Source organism: Malaya genurostris, chromosome 2 (genome assembly GCF_030247185.1).
Source record: "Malaya genurostris strain Urasoe2022 chromosome 2, Malgen_1.1, whole genome shotgun sequence".
NCBI lineage: Eukaryota > Metazoa > Arthropoda > Insecta > Diptera > Culicidae > Malaya > Malaya genurostris.
This window is the reverse complement of record NC_080571.1, coordinates 278,117,869-278,137,986: the sequence shown is the minus strand read 5'-3', so window position 1 is coordinate 278,137,986 and position 20,118 is coordinate 278,117,869. Positions and strand designations below refer to the sequence as shown.

The window sequence follows — 20,118 nt, the reverse complement described above, 5'->3', positions numbered from 1 at the left end:
ACTATCTTGTGCTGCATGGGCAACTGGCTGTCAAATCATTGGCTCGAACAATTACAAACACCGTTACACAATTGAACAATCCAATCAGCGTGGTCACCACGAGATAGCGTTATGGTGATTGTTTTGACATATCCCATGTATTTAGAAAAATTTTCGACGATTTTTTCAATTTACTTGAGTTTGAAAAAATGCAGATGGCAAAACCTTACAAATATGGGTAAGAAAAACGATTATTCACGTGTTGTCATCAAACATATGATTTCAAATTGTCCTATACTCTTGACAATCTCGGATGAAATTTGAAATTTTCAGTTCACATACAGATTTGATTCAGATGATAAAACATGAGTAAATAGACGAATCATACAACTTTTGATCATAATTTATCAATTAATCTCAAAATCCAACCCAAAAAACAAAGAATATCACAGACATGAAAACAGTACCCAACTTCACTTCTTCGAATTTGGTATTTCATGTTACGATTTCTCCATAAATATCAATCAAACATACCACGGAAAGTTACTGAATCATTAATGATCGATTTTTTCACCAAATTTTCACACGTTTTTGTATGTTAGTATTCGATTCGTAAGAAAAAATAATAAAAACCCTGCATTTTGTTCGAATCTTCAAGCAAAATCTGAAAATTATCACCATCGCTTAGTTCAAAGCTCGCCACTCGGGCAGCGCTGCGATCGCAAAAGAGTTGGTTGTATTCTTCAATTGTTTATGCCGTACACAAAAATTTATGCTCCAGTTGCCTGAGTGTGAGTACTGCTCCTGCTTTGGCTCTGATGGTAGCAGTAAAAGTTTGCGTCTTGCATTTCTATGTAGCTACTTCTTCGCTGGCCGTCATTTAATGCCAAACTTTGCACGAATTCGGGTCGTTCGCGCTGTGTGTATCGAGCCATTGAATTTTCGGGATTTTCATTCCAATCAAATTTCTGCTGCAGCTTCCGGGAGAGCAAACACGGTTAACAATTGCATTGTAAAGATTGAATCAACGAAACTTGCAGAGAAATAGTGACATCCGTTGATTTTGGCGATTGGATAAGAAGTGAAAAAAAATAATACTTCCTGCTTATTTGGCAGCGGTCAAAATAACCTATCGTGGATTGTGAATTTTATCCCCTGTGGTCAAGACCACGAAAAGAGATGTCTCCCGATTGAAAGTGTTGCAGTGCGAGAATCTATGCCCGCGACAGATTCCACCATAGAAAAAATTTCGGCAGACGAAGAGTATGAAGTGTTGATGAAAGAAAGAAAAGATAAAATATAATTGCACTCCGAGTGTGTGGTGCGCTACTGACAGCGAAAACCCCGTGAAGGCATCGTAGTAACTATTTCCCATAACGGATCAACTCGTAATCGATATCAGCAGGAAAACTATCGGTTTGGTACCAACAATCACCGAATAAGATTTAGGAATTGTCGATAACAGAAACTGACGGAGTGGCCAACTGTTTATGATCAGTTTTGGGAGTAAGTTCATAATATTATCTTGTTTTGAGACTAGCTTTCTTAGGCTTATTATAGAACATCTATTTACGGGGAAAAATTGCACAATTTTTAAGCACACCGCTCGCGACACCGGGAGTTTATTCACAATCATCATCGCACGAGTGTTTCCTTGTGTCAGAGCACGTTTTCGGGTTGATAACCGGAGCTGTTATCTCTGGCTTCCGGAGGGTAGCGAAAACTGGAATGCAATGAAAACTGGAACTGGAATGAATGGGCTTAGTATAATTCACGAAGCATATCGTCGCAGCGTGATTTATTTCAAAACTTGAAATAATGACTGGAACAAGATAGCACACGAACGACGATTGTGTTTGGCCGAAACCCTAATTAAAGATAAACAGCGAGAACTGTTATCTTTAGTAGATGCAAAAATAGCAATAATTAGATTAGCAATGCTCCGTTATAAAGCAGAGCATGTGTAATATTCCTTAATCCTTCGGGTGTGTTTTCTTATGATGGTCATCATGTGACGTCAATTCCAGTTACCAGTGCCTGATTGAACTTTTCTGGAGAGAATTTGTAACGGGATTTGAGTAACAAAGTAAGATTCAACTTGTATGCTCTTGATGTCGTTATTTTACTGCTCCTGAAATCTGTATTAATACAGATCCATAGTCGATTTAAAATATGTATTTTTACCAGACTTTTAATTAGGAAAACATAATCGATCAAAGGGATCTGGATTAAAAACTAGTAGAGGCACATAAATTTTGTATCGACCGAAAAAATGTTGAGGGAATTGCGCTTGTATCGTAATAAACCTTCACATATTTCTGGTTTGTTGGTTCATTAGCATGCAGCTCAATTGCGAACGTAACCCTTCTTCGTGATTATTGATTTTTTCTGTCTGTTCTGGTAGTTTCGGAATCAACATAAATGTTGACACATTTTCCTTTATGAACACGATATGGCGTGATTTGGGTTTGGTTGGGAGAAGCCTATGGAAATGATTGAAAGTATCCGCACAGTAAAATTCAAAGCTTTGTTTTGCATGACGTTAAACCACACGTTCGTTTACTCAATGCTTTAATAGTAGCCAATCCCAGTCTTATATCCTTGCTTCACGGTAAACTCCAGTGTTTTTTCGCAGCGGTCGTTGAGCAATCCTGAACGATTGGCACAAATTATCCCACGCCTTTTTCAGCCCACTACTGTTCTCGTTATTCGTTTTTACTGTCCCGGAGCAAGAGGAGGAGGGTATTGGGGAACTTGCCCGCGGTTTTGGGAGAGGGAAATCCTGATTCTAAAAAAAGAGAAAATAAAAATAAACCTGTTTATTTATTTATTTATTTATTTACAATCAACAGACACAATTTGGTCCTAATGATAATTCCTAATAATATTCAGAAAATTTGTACGTATTCTGCTTCGTGACACATTAAAATCATACCCAGATGAAACGCGGTTGAACGATCTCTGTAAACCAATAATAGAACCGTTTGCGCCATAGTTGGTACGTCGTATAGGAAGTCGAAGAAAAGCACTGTTGCGGAGAGCTCTGGGTCGCACATTAATATTAATTTCGTTGAGCAAAACGGGACAGTCGATCCTACCGTTGAATATATCTGCTATTATCAAAGCGCGTGATAATTCTCGTCGCACTTGTAATGTGTCGAGACCCATTAATAACCCGCGACTTTCATAACTAGGTAGTTGATGAGGATCGGTCCACGGCAATCGACGAAGAGCGAAGCGAACGAATCTACGCTGTATTCCCTCAATTCTATGAGCACCGTTCAGGTAGCATGGGTTCCAAACTGCCGAGCAATATTCGAGAGTTGAACGAACAAGCGAGCAGTAAAGCGATTTTAGACAGTGTATGTCTGTGAAGTGCTTAGTTATTCTCATTAAGAATCCTAAGCTACGGGAAGCTTTAGCTACAATGTAACTGATGTGATGCTTGAATGTAAGTTGCTCATCGAGATGGACGCCAAGATCCTTAACGCTAGTAGATCTTCCAATCGAGGATCCATCCAGAAAGTATTCGACATGCAATGGCATTTTTCTCCTCGTGAACGTAATGGCCGAGCATTTGTCTGGATTTACAATCATACGGTTAACTTTACACCAATCTGCGAAGATTACCAATTGCCGCTGGAGAAAGGCTACGTCTTCTAAGTTGCGGATGATGTGATAGATCTTGACATCATCAGCAAACGATAAGCGAGGACCTTCCAAGGCAAAATTGACATCATTGAAGTACAGTAAAAATATTAACGGTCCTAGATGACTACCCTGTGGTATTCCGGATGATGCGAGGAACTCTCCGGAAGTATGATCGTCAATTTTAACTGCTAAACGACGATTCCTAAGATACGACTGCAACCAACGAAGAATGTTCGAACTGAATCCAAGTCTGTCCAACTTAGCAACCGTGATGTCGTGGTTGATTATATCGAAAGCGGAGGAAAGATCTGTGTAGATAACGTCCGTTTGTAAACCGTTAGACATTGCATCAAACACATAAGACAAAAACGATAGTAAGTTTGTGGTTGTTGAGCGGTTAGGCATGAAACCGTGTTGAGTATCGACGATATATTGCTTGCAGTGATTGAAAATTGGTGTCAGTATAACCTTTTCGAACAGCTTTGGTATAGCGCTAAGGGAAGTGATACCGCGGTAGTTGTTTATATCCTTTTTATCGCCTTTCTTGTGGACTGGGAACATAAAGGAAGCTTTCCATAAATTGGGGAAAACTTCTGTAGCGAGAGACATTCGAAACAGTTTGCAGAGGGGAGCGATTACTCCACGCGAGCACTTTTTAAGAATAACTGCCGGTATTCCATCGGGGCCTGGAGAATTTGAGGCTTTCATTCCTACAATTGCCGTCCGTATTGAGTCTTCGTCAATATTGATGCAGTTCAATGAGTTATTAGACAGGGGAACGTTAAGTGCTGCGGCAGCAATTTGCTGCTGAGTCAGGATTTCATTTGAAAAAACCCTAGAAAACTTTTCCGCAAACATCTGGCAGATTTCCTGTGTGCACGAACCAGTACGATCTCCAAAGCTCATTGACGAGGGCAACCCAAATTCTTTCCTTTGCTCATTCACATGTTTCCAGAAATACCTTGGATTTGATTTCAGTTTTCGTTGTACGTTGTTCAAGTAGTTGGCATGGCAGCGCTTAACGGTTTTCTTGTACAACTGATTTATCTGCACGTAGTGATTACGCAGGGAAAATCCTCCATGTTTAGAATACCTCTTTAGAGCGGCTCTTTTGGTCGTTTTCAGATGTCTCGCTTCCGCAGTCAGCCATGGTGGATGCCGGGTCTGCCGTCTCGATCGTTTCGGTACATAGTAGTCGATTGCGTAGCTCATAACATTAGAAAACGTCTGCACAGCAGCATTGACATCATCGTTGTCGAGAACTTCATCCCAGTCGATTTGCGTCAAGAAGTCGGTCATATTGGTGTAGTCGGTTCTACTAAAATTATAGCAGATGATGTCCGTTGGAATGCAGGCGTTCTGTAAGCGATTTGAATCGAGCACAATATGTAGTGGAGGATGATGACGAACGGAATTGACCAGAGGGAACGGTGAAGCACTAATCTTTGGTGCAACATCTTCTCTACTTGAAAAGCAAAGATCCAACATCCGGTTATTTTCATTAACGACAGGATTCGACTGTCGAAGAAGGTTGAGGTTGTAGCCGTCGAGCATGGTTGTAATGCCAATGTGGAAAGTGGAGAGCGCCGGATCAGGAAAGAAGAAACCACTGGAACTTGTTTGCCATTTTATGCTGGAAAAGTTGAAGTCTCCCACAATCAAGATTTCATCTACGGGTAGTACATGAGTGGAAGTAATTTCTTGCAACGACTGTATGTGTGCATCGATTAGCGGTAGATCGCGGCATCGGTCCGGAGGAAGATATATCACACAAAGGTAGAGGGAAAAATTGACCAGTTTCAAACGCACCCAAACCTGCTCCACGCATTTACCAGATGCGGTTTCGATCAGTTGCGCCTTCAAACGACGATGCACTGCGATAAGCACCCCGCCTCCAATAGTTTTTGAGTTATTTAAGGGGCTGCGATCGGTACGGAAGACTTCGTAGTTGGATCCAAAACCTTGATCATTCATGAGCAGACACGAACACGCTACAACGATGGCGACGAAGAGGTGGAGTTTGTGGGTTGGTTGGTTGTCACCAAACGAGTTTCTGTTCTCGAATTTGTATACATATTTTGACAAGCAGTTCATGGAACAGCACAGATGCTATTCGGTTCCACTATAGCCGTTTCGAAGGCGTGTATCCGAAGGAAATAACTTGCAGAATCGTGGTTGTTTTGCCGGTTTCATACAGGAAGCCTTTATAATAACTCTATCGGAAACACAACCAACAGTTTCGTATTTCATGAATACGTTTATTCAAATGGACAATACATTAGTTTTTATTCACCGTAGCAGCAGCCCACATTACGATTATTTCTCATTCGTTTGTTCCGAAGAAAGCTTATTGATGTTTCTTCAGATAGACTTCAGAAAAAATGTCTTCAATTGCTACACTTTTTTAGACAGAATTATGCTCTTTACTTCGTAATTAGTATCAGTAATTTTTCAAAATTCAAAGTGGTTGCCCCTCCTGGTTTTAGAAACGCGTTGCAAGAGTTTTGTTTTGTTCCACAATTGTGTCTAGGGCGAGGGAAATAATACTTTAAGTATTAAAGTATCAGTATGCCGGCATACTGATTAAAGTATCAGTATGCCGTATAATTTGACGAAAATTAATGACAGGATATTATACCTAAGTAACTTAGGTATAATATCCTGTCATTAATTTTCGTCAAATTATACGGCATACTGACTGAACTAACAATTTTGTGGTTACATATCGTTTGGCATAGAATCGACTCTGTTAGTACTCGGTACCACTCGACAACATTCTGAGCGAAAAGAGGAGCTTCTTAAGAAACATCGGCAAACCGCCGCCAGATCGCGTGATTTGAGGGTTATGCGTGTTTGCATGAAATGCAATTCAATGTCGACTAAAATTTCAGTTCAATGATGTTGGAATTAGGTAAAAAACTGGTTTCATACGAATGGTTTAAAGGCTCGGTGGTTAGAAAAGGTGTTCGGAATCAAATTGTATCACTTTCAAATGGCTGCATTGGGTTATATTCTATTAAAATTTTGGATGAAACTATTTCAATTAAGTAGTTTTCCAATCGTTGCGAAGATAGAGTCGAAAAAAGTGCAGCGGCAATAAACAAAATTTGCGCCCAAACCATGAAAAAACAAAATCTCTCTGTTATCGGCAGTAAGCTAGGAACTGTACAATCTACGATATCTCGTGTTATAAATCGGTACAACGAATGTTCGACGTTCCAGATTTTTTTTACATATGTATGTGGAGCAAAGGGATAGTTTAGTAAAAAAAATGAACAATCAAATTAGAAAACATAAAAAATTAGATAATTGAAATTAGGAAAAGAGAAACTGCAATTGTGGCAGTACGAAGTATGAAACTGCAAAAAAATGTCTTACCTATTTCTCTATATCCCAACAAACTTATTCAAGCCAAATCATCTTTTAATAATTGGAAAAATGAACGAGATTTATTTCCATTTCATACTCTACACGCCAGATAACCATAACCTGCTCAGACTAACTCGTTCTTCCTTTTCACATTCATTCGAAAGATCCCTAGTTGGTAATACGTAGGTTGTTATACGCTAAATTAGACGTTTCCGTCATAAAGTTTGGCATTTCTAACCATTACCATCTTCAGAATATTCGGTCATTTGAGCGCAATTTGTTTTGTTTACAGTAGGTTGAAAATTTTCCCTCAACAAAAAAAATGGAATTGAATCGTGAACATTGTCGTGCAATCATTAATTACTATTCATCAGTTCGCTTTTACATCTCATCCAAGTCAGTCGATAAAACAAAACTGCTTACGTTCGGGACAGAAGAAACCAAGTACAGTATTGTGTAGTGAACAATAGAACGATCTCGAAATGAGTGAACCAAACGAACAAAAGCTACCACCGGTACGAAAGAATACAATTATTGTTGACTTCAGGCAGTGCAAAATTCGACCTTCGATACGAGCACTTGAAGGTTTGCTTGAAAAGCAAATGCATCTTGACATTAAACGTGTGCATTTGCTTCAATGCAATAAGACAAATAATATTGTTTACACCCAGTTTTATAAGGAGTTGGATGCAATTCAATTCGCAAAAGACAACAACAATGTGCACTTTGTGGAGCACGAGAAAATTAAGTACAACATTCCAGTATATATGGAAGATAGTGCTATAGAAGTGCGTGTGCATGATCTTCCCTCAAGCGTCACCGATTCATATATTCGCAAAACTATGTCCCAATACGGAGAGATTCTCTCTATCGAAAATGAAAAATGGAAGAACTTTTTCCCCGGTATTCTGAAAGGCGTACGTTTGTTACGCATGCGCTTGAAGAGGCCTATACCTTCTTATGTGACTTTCGGTCAGGATACAAGAATCCCGTGCAAATCACTTGTTACCTATGACAATCAGATGACACATGTCAATATTGCCAAAAAGCTGTTCACTGCGGTAAGCCATGGGATAAACTGGACAAGGCGACAACTACACAAAAGGACAACGGTGCTTCCTTTACACCAACCCCAAGCAACCCCAGTACACCTGTAACAGCCACCAACAACAATGAAGCATCCCCTTCAACGAATCCATCAGTGTACCCTATAACAATACCGTTTATGACAACTGGTGAGAATCAATCTTCGATTTTGCTCAGCGGGCTCACATCCCTTATATTCAATTGAGTATGAGTACTTCCTACTCTATCGCTCACTAAAGGGAACTAGTAAATTAATCCTAAGAGTCTTTAAACCCTTTCATGGAAATACTATGTAATTTGTATTGAATTGTGGGTATGAAAGACCTCAATAAATTTATTGATTTTATGTTCTAGGAAAATATTTGGATCGAAATTTCGGAAATAACCTGTCTGATTTCATGAAGCGTAAAATCGGCATTGCGGGAAACAAAATCTATCCATAGTGGATTGGTGTGTCCGAATAACGTTTTCTACCAAAGCTACAGGTACCGGATTTTACAGTAGAATTTAGAGCTTCCGATTCAAGACCGGCAAAAGAAGTAGCTAAAAGATGACTGCCACGAGCATTCATGAACATGATAATAAGTTCATTATTCGGAATATTTAAAACATCAAACTATGTGATAAACATTCAAGAAAACATATCGTTATTATTATTATTAAATAACTATTTATTGGAATATGAGTTAAAATTAAATTATTAAGATTTAAATTGGGTGTTCAGCCACAAGTGGTGACTTTTCAGCCCTGTTATATATATATATGATTTGGTTATTACCATGAAGACATCATTTGCTTCCGCAATTCTGAGATTTTTGTGTAGGGAAAATTCTAAACATACTTGTATTGTGTAATGGGGAAAAGGTACTTATATACTAACTTACTAACTAATACAGAGAGCGAATCGATTCAATTGAAGATTGCATCGATTTTTGTCGGAATTTGCTTATAATATTATGTGACATTACATCTAATGGTTCTATATTTGTGAGTCTGTGTAACTCATTTGTACTAAACCAGGGAGGACGCTTCAGAATCATTTTCAGAATTTTATTCTGAATCCTTTGAAGCGTTTTCTTCCTGGTGGAACAACAGCTTGACCAAATTGGTACCGCATAAAGCATGGCTGGTCTGAAAATTTGTTTATAAATTAACAATTTGTTTTTTAGACAGAGCTTAGAATTTCTGTTTATAAGAGGATATAAACATTTAATATATTTATTACACTTTGCCTGGATTCCTTCAATGTGATCCTTGAAAGTGAGTTTTTTGTCATACGTTAAACCTAAGTATTTAGCTTGATCAGACCATGTCAATTCCAAGCCATTCAATTTGAGAATGTGATTATTGTTTGGTTTAAGAAAAGAAGCTCTTGGCTTGTGAGGAAAGATAATTAATTGCGTTTTTGCTGCATTTGGTTTAATTTTCCATTTTGACAGATAATCACTGAAAATATTTAAACTTCTTTGTAGGCGACTGCAGATCACTCTTAGATTTCTACCTGTGGCTAACAGACTTGTGTCGTCACAGAATAGCGATTTCTGACAACCAACGGGTAGATTTGGAAGATCAGAAGTGAAAATATTATACAAGATTGGAGCTACACTCGAACCCTGTGGAACACCGGCTCGTACGGGTAGCAATTCAGATTTACAATTCTGATAGCTAACCTGAAGAGTACGATCAGTTAAATAATTTTGAACCATTTTGATCAAATAAATAGGAAACTGGAAATCAGACATTTTTGCTATTAAACCTTTGTGCCAAACACTGTCGAATGCTTTTTCTATGTCTAGAAGAGCAACTCCAGTGGATAACCCAGAAGATTTATTTGATTTTATCATGTTCGTTACTCTGACAAGTTGATGAGTAGTTGAATGTTCATGACGAAATCCAAACTGCTCTGGTAAAAAAATTGAATTCTCATTTATATGAGTCATCATTCTTAACAAGATAATTTTTTCAAAAAGTTTACTGATAGAAGAAAGTAAGCTAATTGGGCGATAACTTGATGTTTCTGCTGGGTTTTTATCAGGTTTTAGGATAGGAATTACTTTAGCGTTTTTCCATCTTTTTGGGAAGTAAGCTAATGAAAAACACTTGTTGAAAATTTTAACCAGGAGTCTCAAGGCAACATCGGGAAGATTTTTAATAAGAATATTAAAAATTCCATCATTACCAGGAGCCTTCATGTTTTTAAGTTTTCTAATAATTGATTTAATTTCATCAAAATTCGTCTCAATAATGTCATCGTGTGATAACACTTGGGTTGAAATATGATCATATTTCAGTGAGACTTCATTTTCAATAGGACTCACAACGTTCAAATTAAAATTGTGGACACTCTCGAACTGCTGAGCAAGTTTTTGAGCTTTTTCGCCATTTGTAAGAAGTATTTGATTTCCTTCCTTGAGAGCAGGAATAGGTTTCTGAGGTTTCTTAAGAACCTTAGAAAGTTTCCAGAAAGGTTTAGAATATGGTTTAATTTGTTCAACTTCTTTAGCGAAATTTTCATTTCGCAAAAGAGTAAATCTATGTTTAATTTCTTTTTGTAAATCCTTAACTATGTTTTTCATAGCAGGATCACGAGAACGTTGATATTGTCGTCGACGAACATTCTTCAACCGAATGAGCAGTTGAAGATTGTCATCGATGATAGGAGAATTTAATTTAGTTTGAGCTTTGGGAACTGAAAGATTTCTAGCTTCGATAATATAATGATTCAAATTATCAATTGCTGTGTCGATATCCGCAGAATTTTCTAAAATAGTTTCATGATCCACATGATTTTCAATGTGAGATCTGTAATCCAACCAATTTGCTCTATGATAGTTGAAAATAGAACTAATTGGATTAATTATAGCTTCGTTGGAAAGTCTGAATGTTACAGGAAGATGATCTGAGTCAAAATCAGCATGAGTAATCGGTTCACTACAAATGTGACTTTGATCTGTTAGAACCAGATCAATTGTAGACGGGTTTTTCACGGAAGAGAAACAAGTAGGATTACTGGGATGAAGAACTGTAAAGTAACCAGCTGAGAGTTGATTATGAAGTATTTTACCATTACTGTTATTTTGCCTACAATTCCACTGGACATGCTTAGCATTTAAGTCCCCTATTACGAAAAATTTCGATCGATATCTTGTAAGTTTTTGCAAATCGCCTTTAAAGAAATTTAATTGTTCGCCGGTGCATTGGAATGGCAAATATGCTCCAGCGATGAAATAAATTCCATGAATGGTTTCAACTTCGATTCCCAAGCTTTCAATAACTTTAGTATTGAAAGAAGGTAAAATTCGATGTTTAATTTGCCGTTGGACAAAAATGGCAACTCCACCACCAATTCCAGTAAACCTGTCAAATCGATGAACCACATAATGTGGATTACTTTTCAATTTTACATTTGGTTTAAGAAAAGTTTCTGTCACAATGGCAATATGAATTTTGTGAACTTTGAGAAAATTATAAAATTCATCTTCACTCGATTTCAAAGATCGAGCATTCCAATTTAAAATATTCAAATAATTATTTAACATCACTGTTAAATTTTAAATTCATTATAATATTATTTGCAAATTTCCATCCGATTTGAAATGCTTCAAAAAGTGATGAAGTCGAATTCATTTGGATGATCATTTGAAAAAGTTGATCTTGTAGGTAGATCATTTTATTTTCAGTTATATCGCCTAAATCGACTTCATTTAAAGAAGCGAATGGCATTGAAGGAATATTTATAGGTAGACTGCCATTAGAAGAAGATGATTTGGCCGGTCTACCTATTAATAAATTGTTTTCGTTAGAAGAAGAACTGCAAGGCGGTCCTGTGTTTTGATTATTTACATTAGAAGAAATAGGAGATAGATTTCTACCTAATATACCAGCATAACTGACATTAGAAGAAGATGATGACGAGGTCGATCTACCTGTCAATAAATTGTTTTCGTTAGAAGACGAATTGGCAGGTGCCTTAGAAGAATTTTCAGGTATGTTCTGTAAATTTAAGGTCGTTGATTTGACTTGTTGTCTAAGCGAACGAGCGTTTAAAATTTTTTCCCTGACAGGACATTTCAAATAATTGGATTTATGATTTCCATTGCAATTTGAACATGAAAATTTATCAGTGGTTTCATTCATTGGACAAGCGTCTTTCGAATGCGATTTAGCACAATTCAAACACCGTATATCCATATGACAATTTTTGGTTCCATGACCGAAGCCTTGGCAACGACGACATTGCGTTAAGTTTGCAATACGATTATGCCGTTTATAATGTTCCCAATGAATTTTAATGTGGGAAATGAAACGTACTTTTTCTAAAGTTTTCAAATTGTTTACATCACTTCGATTGAAGTGTATTAGGTAAAGTTCATGGGAAATTCCAGAGCGTGGTTTAGAAGTACCATTCGCTCTTTTTTTCATAAGTATTACTTGGGAAGGGGCAAAACCAAGCAATTCTTTTAGTTCATTTTTAATTTCATCAATACTTTGATCATTTGATAATCCTTTCAAGACAGCCTTGAAGGGTCTGTCTGATTTTATATCATATGAATAAAATTTATGAAGTTTTTCGGACAAATATCGAATAAGACTTTCGTAATCTTCCAATCCATCCACCAAGACTCGACATTCTCCTCTTCGTCCGATTTGAAATGAGACTTTTACTTCCGGGAGAAAAGTAGAAAGCTCAGTACGGAATGCTTTGAAGTCGGAAATCATCACCGTCACTGGTGGCATAGATTGATGTTTCTTCCCAGAACGACAAGCGTCCATTTTGGGAATTTTTGAAGAATTTTCTTCTATGTCGCTACAATCGGATTCAGGAAGAATCTCGTAAATATTGTTAGACGGCATAGGATCAACGGAAGGGAAATCCGTCCGTTGTCTTTTATTTTTACATTCAGATTCTATAAGATCGTGAATGTTATTAGAAAAATGTTGAATAACGGATTGTGATTTATTCCGTATTGAATTATTTTTAGCCTTAGGCTTGTTGCCTTTCCGGTTGGACGCAGGCATTTTTGAAATTAATGAAATTTTAAATTAAATTAACTAGGCTAAATTAGTCTTCGATTAGACTCCTAGCTAGCCTTAAAAAAGGCTGATTAATTTCTTAGACACTCTAATATCACTCTTTGTATCACTTAGTCACTCTAATATCACTCTTTGTATCACTTAGTTAGTGATTCAGGTAGCCTTGAAAAAGACTGAAGCCTTGAATCAATGAAACTCTAGGTAGCCAGAAAAAAAATTCCAGGAGCCAAGAGCTATACGCGTGCGGTGCGAACGACTGTTCAACACCGACTAGAAAACATATCGTTTCTAATTTGATGACAAAGCAAAGCCTTGGTGTTACATTCCTGTAGTGGAATTTTACCTTCTGTTTCAACAGCCTTCGCAACCGATTCGGAGTGTACAGAACCATTGCATGGCTGGTGCTGCGATTCTACTGACACTATGAATCCTTTCAGCTCGTGGCTCAAACATACGACAGCTGGTTTGTAGGACCAGTGCCTTATACATTGAACCGCCAACCCGGGACGATATGCATGCCAAATTGAACGAGCTAGGAGTAATGGCCTAGATCTTTTGCCCTATATGTGAAATTTGAGCATCATAAATGTTCGTCAAGGAAGAAACGTCACAAGAAGCTATCGATCTTGTTTTCTTAGTTATTGCCGAGAATTTACGTTAAAAAAGCTAAGATTGTTTTAATCACTCCATAAGAAACGATCGAACGAATTAAACTAAATACTGAAAGATATTCTTACTAGCCAAAATTTGAAGCAGAGCAAAGTAAATTTATGGTCATACAACCCGATGCGGAACTAGGCTTCGATCTGTTTTGAAGCATATTTGAAGAGGGCGGCTTTGCTAACTTCATATGAACTTAGCGAAATACTGAAAAAAATAAGAAATAAATTGAGCAACAAATTCAGAATTATCGTACCTAATTAGCAACAAATTATTCACTGGGCTACGATTTGTTTTGAAGCATATTTGGAAGGGGGCTTTGCTAACTTCATATGAACTTAGTGAAGTACCCAAAAAAATTTAAAAAAAATTGAGCAACAAATTCAAAATTATCGTAACTAATTAGCAACAAACTATTCAACTAATTGAGTTATCAACGGCGAGAGGTGCCTCGCTAAGTTCATGCTCATGTATCGATTTCGAGTTTCGTGATCTAAATTACTTTCATTGTTGTTTAATCTAACCGCATTTGTTTGATAAAAATGCATTAACTTATTTCGCATCTCATTTCGGTACCTTTTATATCATAAAGGCCTTTTTCCAACCACTTCATTTCTAAGTATTTGGATTAGTGTTTTTTCGGCAGTATCCGGGGGCAAATCGCAAACGTGATTGCAGATCATTTTGAAGCCTCTTAAAAAAATCATTAGATGTTATTTGTTTATTTGTTTGCTTGAGTTGATATGGACTCCATACCAAACTGGCATTTTCCAGCAATGGTCGCACTAAGGAACAGTATAACGCCTTCAAACAATGTGGATCCTTAAAACTCTGCTGATTTCAGCTACGAATCCGAGTTGTTTCGTTGCCTTAGATATTAAAGCAGAACGATGCTGATTAAATGTGATAAAAGGCGAAAGATTTATTCGACAATTGAAGAGAGATCAGAGTACTGATTAAATGTGAGTTTTGCATCCAATACAACATCAAGGTCGTTAACACGATCAAGTCTTGTATATGTTCGTCCATCAATTTTGTAGTCGAAAATTAATTGACGAAGTATTCGGTGAAATGTAACTACTTGACATTTGGGAATGCTGATCACAAGATGGCTTCGTCGACACCATGTGACAAATTCATCTAGCAGTTCTTGAAGATGGACGCAGTCCTCATAATTACGAATTACTAAGTACAGCTTCAAATCGTCGGCGTAGATCAGCTTGCATCCATAACCAAGTAGCAAAGCGACATTGTTGAAAAACTGTGCGAATAGAAGGGGACCCATATTACTCCCTTGTGGAACTCCTGTTTTTTTCGTAAACGGGGATGAAACTGAGGTTCTCAATTGTACACGTAGAACTCTACCACACAAATAGGAACTCAACCATTCAACAAACTTGTGTGATGCATCAAGTCGCATCAGTTTACATAATAGAATTCGGTGGTCTATACGATCAAATGCCGCTTTTAGATAGGTGTATACTGCATCAATTTGTACCCTTTCCTCCATCCGCAAAAAGCAGGTTGAGGTAAAATCGAACAAATTTGTGCTAACGGATCGTCCTGGAATGAATCCATGCTGATCGGTTGATATATAACTTTTTGTACGAGAAAGAACAACAGAGCTGACAACTATTTCGAATAGGTTGAGGGCAGCAGATAGACTCGTAATACCACGATATATGAGCTATCGATTTCAATTAAACCTGGGTATGATACATTTATACCTGCCATTTCGTTTTCTTCCTTTGCGCCCTGAGGTAGAACCGTGGTGGAATGCGTATAACATATTGAGTCGTTTTGTCCTATGCAAATTTTTACATTGAGCAACAGTCTTAACCTAGGATATGGTAACCGTTGTTCTAGAAACAACAGTTTATCAACCTGCGTTGCCAGTTTCAAATATATTTCCTAAGCTATCATTTTGACATTACGAGTTACTGAGGGGGTAGTTAAATTTAAGATACAGTTTTAAAAAGCGAGTGGCAGGTCGTGTCGTCGAATAAACTGCGTGGAGAGTGATTCAATACTTCTGAATAAGCTGCTGAAGCGTTAAAAAACCTTGTTTTCTGGGGTACCTCAAGAAGTCTGCAAATTTGGTGCTCAGAAAGTGGTGTCACGTACAACGAAATTGCAAAACGGGTGAAAGTGCACCACACCAGTGTCCCGGCCGGGACTTAAAAGTGGTTGAGTACATCAGGAAAAACCCATCGGCGTCGACGCGGGATTTGGCCAAACAGTTCAACACCAGCATCGGGATGATTCAACGGATCAAAGTTCGGAACTCCCTGAAAACGTACAAGAAACAGAAGGTGCCGAAAAAGTCCCTGGTACAGCAAGCTCAGGCCAAAACAAGAGCGCGAAAACTGTATAACCGGATTCTACAGAATAAAGACGGATGCATCCTGATCGACGACGAAACCTACGCCAAGGAAGACTCTCGAGCGCTGCCCGGACCGCAATATTATTCCAAATCGGTACACCGGGACCTGGACGACGCTGACACCACGGTGGCGATGGAAAAGTTTGGGCAGAAGGTGTTGGTCTGGCAAGCAATTTGTACCTGTGGTTTGCGGTCGTCGATTTTCTTCACGAAGGGCACAACTAACGCCAAGGTGTACGAGGGAGAATGTTTGAAGAAGATAGTCCTGCCATTTTACAGAAAGCATAAGGCTCCTCCTCTCTTCTGGCCGGCTTTGGCTTCAGCCCACTACGCCAACTCCGTCCTACAGTGGTTGTCAAAAAATAATGTACAATTCGTGGAAAAGAACATCAACCCACCGAATTGTCCGGATCTTCGGCCAATTAAAAGGTATTGGGCAATTGTCAAGCGGCACTTTCGGAAGGAAGGTACAGTGTCCCAAAACATGCAGGAGTAAAAAAAAAACTGGACAGCTGCCACCAGGAAAGTCACAAAAGTAACTGTGCAGAATTTAATGAAGAATGTCAAGTCCAAAGTGCGAGCGTTTCACAGAAACTAGGATTTTCTTCAATATAATCAGTGAAATGCCTAAAAATGTAATTTTTCTACAATATATCGAAAACTGATGTCAAAATATGTTTTTTTTTCGCTTTTTTATTCAATAGTCAATGTTGCTAACTACTTTTTGATACACTCCTTAAAAGTAACAACGTTTTGTTTTTTTTTTCGATTAGCAGAAACGACCCAAGTAACATTTTTAATATTATAAAATACTTGTAGCTGTCTTCAATGCTACATTATAAATCTTGCAATAAAACTTCAAACTCCACGAAAACCTACTGAAAACCTCTATAAGAGCATGTTCCTGCAAAGTGGACCATTCTTCATAAGGTTTATAAATCAAAATGAAGAATCAGCATAAACCTGCTTTAAAACTCCAAATTCAAGAAAATTTTGAAACCAGCTTTACGATCAACATTAAATTTCTTTGGATGGAATGAATTCCGCTATGAATAAACTGTCGTTTTGATGATATTTTTCTTGACTATGTGCGTCATGTCTACTTTGAATGCAATCAGTAAGAATATATTATATTTTAATTACGTGTTTGAGACCTTTTCCGAACGTAAAAACTTTATGCGCTTTTATTTTTATCGTGAATGTAAGGATAAAAATAAGAATTATAACTAATCGCCTCGAAATAAATGCGGTTTTTGCGAAAGTCTCCATGATTTATGAAAATTATTTTCTGTGATTCATCGTCATTTTTGTATAAAACTATTCTGTGGCGATAAAACTTGTGCATACGATCTGAAAATGAATCATGAAAGTCCAACATATTTCCTCGTTTTTGCATTTCGAAGTTTTTTTTTTTTTTTTTTTCATAAATACGTTTATTTCATAGGCAATATACATAAGTTTTTCTTCGCCGTGGCATCCACAATACATAGTAGTTTAAACCTAATACATTTCGAATATCATATTAGTATGTTGGTACTCATTAGTTAATCTAAACACTGTTTTTATCAAGCGAGTTGCTATTTTAATTACATTAAATAAAATACATTTATTTTGTACATGATCTTATAACTATTTCAGGATTGTTTGTATCAGTTCACCACTTATATTCAATATCCTATAGTTGGCTATTGGTTGAACTCATGGAAGAGAAAACAGTTTAACATAAAATAAAATTTAAATTGGAACTCCAATGGATTTAATGAAATGATAAAGAAGTTTCATGTATGGAAGGTCACGACAAGCAAGAATGTCGCGAACTGGGACATTGGATAGTCTACCTTGGGTACGCAAGGAATTTATTAGTTGAGATCTGACATCACGAAACTCCACGCATGTCCAAACAACATGGTCAATATCGCGGTAACCTTCGCCGCAAGCACAATGATTAGTCTCGGAAAGTCCAATTCGAAGGAGATGTGCATCTAACGTGTAGTGATTGGACATGAGTCTGGACATCACACGAATGAAATCTCTACTCACATCCAGTCCCCTGAACCATGCCTTTGTCGATATTTTAGGAATAATTGAGTGCATCCACCGACCCAGATCATCTTTATCCCAAGAAGCTTGCCAGCTGGCAAGTGTTCTTTGGCGAGACGCGCTATAGAATTCGTTGAAAGCAATCGGTCTCTCATAAATTTCACCCTCAATAGCACCACGTTTGGCTAAAATATCGGCTCTTTCATTGCCTGGAATGGAGCAATGAGCCGGAACCCAAACTATTGTGATTAGATAATTATTATTCAATATGTCGTTCAGACACTGTTTTATTTTACCCAAGAAAAACGGTTCATTTTTGCCAGCAGCGTTTGAGCGAATGGCTTCAATTGCACTCAGACTATCTGTGAAGAGGAAATAATGGTTTGGAGATAATGTGACGATTACATTCAAGCTATAATGAACTGCTGCTAACTCTGCTATATAAACAGATGCAGGTTCTTGAAGCTTGAATGAGGCCGAAACATTATTGTTGAACATACCAAACCCTGTCGCTTCTTCCATTCGCGATCCGTCCGTGTAAAACATTTTCTCAGAGTTAATATGCCTGAACTTACTTGAAAATATTTTTGGGATTTCCATAGAGCGTAGGTGGTCCGGGATTCCACGCACTTCGCGCTGCATGGATGTGTCGAAAAATAAAGTTGAGTCAGGTACATTTAGGAGGCTGACACGGATAGGAATATATCTTGAAGGGTTGATTTCCTGTGACATATGGTTAAAATATACTGTCATGAATTTTGTTTGAGATCGAAGCTCGACTAGTCGTTCGAAATTATTAATTACCATGGGATTCAGCACATCACATCTTATTAGCAGGCGTGATGAAAGCTCCCAAAATCGATCTTTTAATGGAAGAACTCCCGCCAGAACTTCAAGACTCATTGTATGTGTCGAATGCATGCAGCCTAAAGCAATTCGCAAACAACGGTACTGAATTCGCTCAAGTTTGATAATATGAGAATTTGCAGCGGAACGAAAACAAACGCATCCATATTCCATCACTGAAAGTATCGTTGTCTGATACAATTTTATTAGATCTTGCGGATGAGCACCCCACCAAGACCCTGTTATTGTTCGAAGAAAATTTACTCTTTGTTGGCATTTCGTTATCAGATACCTAATGTGTCCTCCCCACGTGCATTTGGAATCAAACCACACCCCGAGGTATTTGAAAGTCAAAACCTGTTCGATTATTCTTCCCATCATATGAAGCTGAAGTTGCGCGGGATCATGCTTTTTTGAAAAGACGACCAGCTCTGTTTTCTCCGCAGAGAATTCGATACCAAGATGAACAGCCCAAACGGACAATTTATCTAAGGTATCTTGCAATGGTTTTTGCAGATCAATAGCTTTGGATCCAGTAACTGAAACCACGCCATCATCTGCCAATTGTCTTAGTGTACATGGGGTTACTAGACAGCTGTCAATGTCATTCACGTAAAAATTATAGAGGAGTGGACTGAGGCATGAGCCTTGCGGGAGACCCATGTAGCTAATTCTGATTGTTGCCAAATCGCCATGTGAAAAATGCATGCGTTTCTCTGACAAAAGGTTGTGCAAATAATTATTTATAACCGCTGGGAGTCCATGTTGGTGGAGCTTGTCTGAAAGAACATCAATGGAAACTGAATCAAATGCTCCTTTAATGTCTAAAAATACAGATGCCATTTGTTGCTTTTGAGCGAAGGCAATTTGGATGTCAGACGAAAGTAATGCAAGGCAATCATTCGTCCCTTTATTTCTACGGAAGCCAAACTGAGTATCTGACAACAAACCGTTCGTCTCGACCCAAGTGTCGAGACGTCGTAGAATAATTTTTTCGAACAATTTTCTGATGCAGGACAACATCGCAATGGGTCTATATGAGTTGTGATTGGAAGCTGGTTTCCCCGGCT

At 37.9% G+C, this 20,118-nt stretch overlaps 1 protein-coding gene across 1 annotated transcript in view; it reads left to right on the top strand.

Annotated features, from left to right (window-relative positions):
* The first annotated feature begins 824 nt into the window (after positions 1–824).
* The window catches only part of LOC131430228 (GTPase-activating protein skywalker), a 184,636-nt gene continuing 165,342 nt past the window's right edge, over positions 825–20,118 (top strand). The window contains exon 1 of the mRNA XM_058595002.1: positions 825–1,485. The gene's annotated coding sequence lies outside the window, so the exon portion shown is untranslated. The remainder of the gene's footprint in view (positions 1,486–20,118) is intronic.